Source organism: Arachis stenosperma, chromosome 9 (genome assembly GCF_014773155.1).
Source record: "Arachis stenosperma cultivar V10309 chromosome 9, arast.V10309.gnm1.PFL2, whole genome shotgun sequence".
NCBI classification, from domain to species: domain Eukaryota; kingdom Viridiplantae; phylum Streptophyta; class Magnoliopsida; order Fabales; family Fabaceae; genus Arachis; species Arachis stenosperma.
The window spans coordinates 75,881,291-75,886,631 of record NC_080385.1 but is presented as its reverse complement, the minus strand read 5'-3'; the positions used below and the strand labels follow the sequence as shown (position 1 = coordinate 75,886,631).

The following is a 5,341-nucleotide window of genomic DNA, read 5'->3' as shown; positions in this document are numbered from 1 at the left end:
CTTGGTGTATGTTTGGACTGAGCTTGATCTATCCACGAGCTGAGGCTTCTCTTGGAGTTGAACGCCAAGTTATAACGTGTTTTGGGCGTTCAACTCCGGGTCGTGACGTGTTTCTGGCGTTTAACTCCAGACAGCAACATGTAATTGGCGTTGAGCGCCAATTTACGTCGTCAATTCCCGAATAAAGTATGAACTATTATATATTGCTGGAACGCTCTGGATGTCTACTTTCCAACGCCGTTGAGAGCGCGCCATTTGGAGTTCTATAGCTCCACAAAATCCATTTCGAGTGCAGGGAGGTCAGATTCCAACAGCATCAGCAGTCCTTTGTCAGCCTCCTTCTCAAAGTTTTGCTCAAGTCCCTCAATTTCAGCCAGAAATTACCTAAAATTACAGAAAAACACACAAACTCATAGTAAAGTCCAGAAATGTGAATTTAACATAAAAACTAATGAAAACATCCCTAAAAGTAGCTTGAACTTACTAAAAACTACCTAAAAACAATGCCAAAAAGCGTATAAATTATCCGCTCATCACAACACCAAACTTAAATTGTTGCTTGTCCCCAAGCAACTAAAAATCAATTAGGATAAAAAGAAGAGAATATACTGTAAATTCCAAAATATCAATGAATATTAATTCTAATTAGATGAGCGGGACTTGTAGCTTTTTGCTTCTGAACAGTTTTGGCATCCCACTTTTTCCTTTGAAGTTTAGAATGATTGGCTTCTCTAGGAACTTAGAATTTTGGATAGTGTTATTGACTTTCCTAGTTAAGTATGTTGATTCTTGAACACAGCTATTTATGAGTCTTGGCTGTGGCCCTAAGCACTTTGTTTTCCAGTATTACCACCGAATACATAAATGCCACAGACACATGACTGGGTGAACCTTTTCAGATTGTGACTCAGTTTTGCTAGAGTCCCCAGTTAGAGGTGTCCAGAGCTCTTAAGCACACTCTTTTTGCTTTGGATCATGACTTTAACCACTCAGTCTCAAGCTTTTCACTTGGACCTTCATGACACAAGCATATGGTTAGGGACAGCTTGATTTAGCCGCTTAGGCCTGGATTTTATTTCCTTGGGCCCTCCTATCCATTGATGCTCAAAGCCTTGGATCCTTTTTACCCTTGCCTTTTGGTTTTAAGGGCTATTGGCTTTTTCTGCTTGCTTTTTCTTTTTCTTTCTATTATTTTTTTTTCGCCATTTCTCTCTTTTTTTTCGCAAGTTTTCTTTTTCACTGCTTTCTCTTGCTTCAAGAATCAATTTCATGATTTTTCAGATCATTAATAACATTTCTCTTTGTTCATCATTCTTTCAAGAGCCAACAATTTTAACATTCATAAACAATAAGATCAAAAAAATATGCACTGTTTAAGCATTCATTCAGAAGACAAAAAGTATTGTCACCATATCAATATAATTAATTTCAAGGATAAATTCGAAATTCATGTACTTCTTGTTCTTTTGAAATAAAACATTTTTTTATTTAAGAGAGGTGAAGGATTCATGGAATTATTCATAACTTTAAGACATAGTTACTAACTACTAATGATCATGAAGTAGAGACACAAAACATAGATAAACACAGCATAAAAACCAAAAAACAGAAAGAAATAAGAACAAGGAATGAATCCACCTGAGTGAGGGTGGCGCCTTCTTGAAGGTCCAATGGTGCTTTTTGAGCTCCTTTATGTCTCTTCCTTGCTTCTGTTGCATGATCCCTAGTAATTTTGGTATTCCTATCCTTAGTTGCTCCCAATAATTGTGTGGAGGACAATTTATCCCCTGAGGTATCTCAGGGATCTCTTGATTTACAGTCAAATATTCTACCACTGAGCTATAAACCCTTTACATGAGTCTTTCCATCTCCCATGACTCAGAGGTGGAAGCTTTTGTCTTCCCTTTTTTCTCTTATTCTCTTTTTTTTCTTTGTTTTTTCTTGGATGTCTCTGGCCTTAGGTGCCATTAATGGTTATGGAAAAGCAAAAAGCTATGCTTTTACCACACCAAACTTAGAAAATTGCTCGCCCTCGAGCAAGAGAAGAAAGAAAAGATGAAGAATAAGAAGAAGATATGGAGGAGATTGAGGGATGTGTGTATTTGGCTATATGGGTGGGATTGGGTGGGAAAGAGAATTTGAATTTTAAAGGTAGGTGGGGTGTATGGGGAAGAGTGGATAGATGTAGGTGGTGAATGAAAAACAGAAGGGATGACCATGAATGGAGAGAGAGGGTGAGGTAGGTGGGGATCCTGTGGGGTTCACAGATCCTGACATGATCCTGTGGGGTCCACAGATCCTGAGGTGTCAAGGATTTACATCCCTGCACCAATTAGGCATGTAAAATGCCTCTGCACACCATTCTGGCATTTAAAAGCCGAGATGATGCACACTCTGGGCGTTCAACGCCCATGTGCAGCATGTTTCTGGCGTTGAACGCCAGTTTCATGCTTGTTACTGGCGTTCAGTGCCAACTTTCCTCAAGGCACATTCCTGGCGTTCAAACGCTAGGATATTGCTTGTTTCTGGCGTTCAGCGCCGGATCCATGCTCTGTTCTGGCATTGAACGCCAGCCAGATGCTCCTCACTGGCGTTGAACGCCAGTCTGTCCTCCCTCCAGGGTGTGATTTTTCTTCTGCTGTTTTTGATTCTGTTTTTAATTTTTATATTTTTTTCGTGACTCCTCATGATCATGTACCTAATAAAACACAAAATAATAATAAAATAAAAATTAGATAAATAAAATTGGGTTGCCTCCCAACAAGCGCTCCTTTAATGTCATTAGCTTGACAGTGGGCTCTCATGGAGCCTCACAGGTGATCAGGTCAATGTTGTATAGTCCCAACACCAAACTTAGAGTTTGGATATGGGGTCTTAACACCAAACTTAGAGTTTGGTTGTGGCCTCCCAACACCAAACTTAGAGTTTGACTGTGGGGACTCTTCTTGACTTTAAACTGAGAGAAGCTCTTCATGCTTACTCTCTTTTGTCACAGAGGGATGGCCATGTGCCTTAAACACAAGGTAGTCCCCATTCAATTGAAGGACTAATTCACCTCTGTTGATATCTATCACAGCTCCTGTTGTAGCTAGGAAAGGTCTTCCAAGGATAATGCATTCATCCTCTTCCTTCCTAGTGTCTAAGATTATGAAATCAGCAGGGATGTAAAGGCCTTCAACCTTTACTAACACGTCCTCTACTATTCCATAAGCTTGTCTCAATGACTTGTCTGCCAATTGTAATGAGAACAAGGCAGGTTGTACCTCAATGATCCCTAGCTTCTCCATTACAGAGAGTGGCATAAGATTTATCCCTGACCCCAGATCACATAGAGCTTTTTCAAAGGTCATGGTGCCTATGGTACAAGGTATTAAGAACTTGCCAGGATCTTATCTCTTTTGAGGTAGAATTTACTGAATCCAGCTATCTAGTTCATTAATGAGCAAGGGATGTTCACTTTCCCAAGTTTCATTACCAAACAACTTGGCATTGAACTTCATGATAGCTCCTAAATATTGAGCAACTTGCTCTCCAGTCACATCTTCATCCTCTTCTGAGGAATAATAGTCTTCAGAGCTCATGAATGGCAGAAGGAGATTTAATGGAATCTCTATGGTCTCTATATGAGCCTTAGATTCCTTTGGATCCTTAATAGGAAACTCCTTCTTGCTTGAGGGACGTCCCAGGAGGTCTTCCTCACTAGGATTTTCGTCCTTCTCCTCCCTTGTGCATTTGGCCATATTGATCACATCAATGGCCTTGCACTCTCCTTTTGGATTCTCTTCTGTATTGCTTGGGAGAATACTGGGAGGAATTTCAATGACTTTCTTACTCAGCTGGCCCACTTGTGCCTCCAAATTTCTAATGGAGGACCTTGTTTCACTCATGAAACTTAAAGTGGCCTTTGACAGATCAGAGACTAAATTTGCTAAATTAGAAGTGCTTTGTTCAGAATTCTCTGTCTGTTGCTGAGAAGATGATGGAAAAGGCTTGCTATTGCTCAGCCTATTGCCCCACCATTGTTAAAGCCTTGTTGAGGCTTTTGTTGATCCTTCCATGAGAAATTTGGATGATTTCTCCATGATGAATTATAGGTGTTTCCATAAGGTTCACCCATGTAATTAACCTCTGCCATTACAGGGTTCTCAGGATCATAAGCTTCTTCAGAAGCTGCCTCTTTAGTACTGTTGGATGCATTTTGTCATCCATTCAGACTTTGAGAGATCATGTTGACTTGCTGAGTCAACACTTTGTTCTGAGCCAATATGGCATTCAGAGCATCAATTTCAAGAACTCCCTTCCTTTGAGGCGTCCCATTATTAATGGAATTCCTCTCAGAAGTGTACATGAATTGGTTATTTGCAACCATGTCAATAAGCTCTTGAGCTTCTGCAGGTGTTTTCTTTAGGTGAATGGATCCACCTGTAGAATGGTCCAATGACATTTTCGAAAATTCAGATAGACCATAATAGAATATATCTAATATGGTCCATTCTGAAAACATGTCAGATGGACACCTTTTGGTCAGCTGCTTGTATCTTTCCCAAGCTTCATAGAGAGATTCACCATCTTTTTGTTTGAAGGTTTGAACATCCACTCTGAGCTTGCTTAACTTTTGAAGAGGAAAGAATTTATCCAAGAAAGTCGTGACCAGCTTATCCCGGGAGTCCAGGCTATCCTTAGGTTGTGAATCCAACCATATTCTAGCTCTGTCTCTTACAGCAAAAGGGAAAAGCGTGATCCTGTAAACTTCAGGATCTACTCCATTCGTCTTAACAGTCTCACAAATCTGCAAGAACTCAGTTAAAAACTGGTAAGGATCTTCAGATGGAAGTCCATAAAACTTGCAGTTCTGTTGCATTAAAGTAACTAGCTGAGGTTTCAGCTCAAAGTTGTTTGTTCCTATGGCAGGAATGGAGATGCTTCTTCCATCAAATTTGGATGTGGGCTTAGTAAAATCACCAAGAATCCTTCTTATATTATTATTATTGGGTTCGACTGCCATCTCCTTCTCTTGTTCAAAAATTTCTGAAAGGTTGCTTCTGGATTGTTGTAATTTAGCTTCTCTTAGTTTCCTCTTTAGAGTCCTTTCAGGTTCTAGATCAGCTTCAACAAGAGTGTCTTTTTCCTTGTTCCTGCTCATATGAAAGAGAAGAAAACAAGAAAAGAAAGAGGAATCCTCTATGTCACAGTATAGAGATTCCTTTATGTTAGTAGAAGAAGAAAGGGGAGAAGAATGAAGAATAGTGGGTTCGGATATTTAGATGGAGAGAGGTGAAGAGGAGTGTTAGTAATAATTAATTAAATAGAAGAAGAGAAGAGGAAGAGAATTCGAAAAAAT

The 5,341-nt window shown here is 39.7% G+C and overlaps 1 non-coding gene across 1 annotated transcript; it reads left to right on the top strand.

The window, feature by feature from the left end:
- The first annotated feature begins 4,502 nt into the window (after positions 1–4,502).
- Positions 4,503–4,606, top strand: LOC130953065 (small nucleolar RNA R71). Its single transcript, XR_009075238.1, has one exon. It is a non-coding gene; the product is annotated as a small nucleolar RNA R71 (small nucleolar RNA).
- The last annotated feature ends 735 nt before the right edge of the window (positions 4,607–5,341 follow it).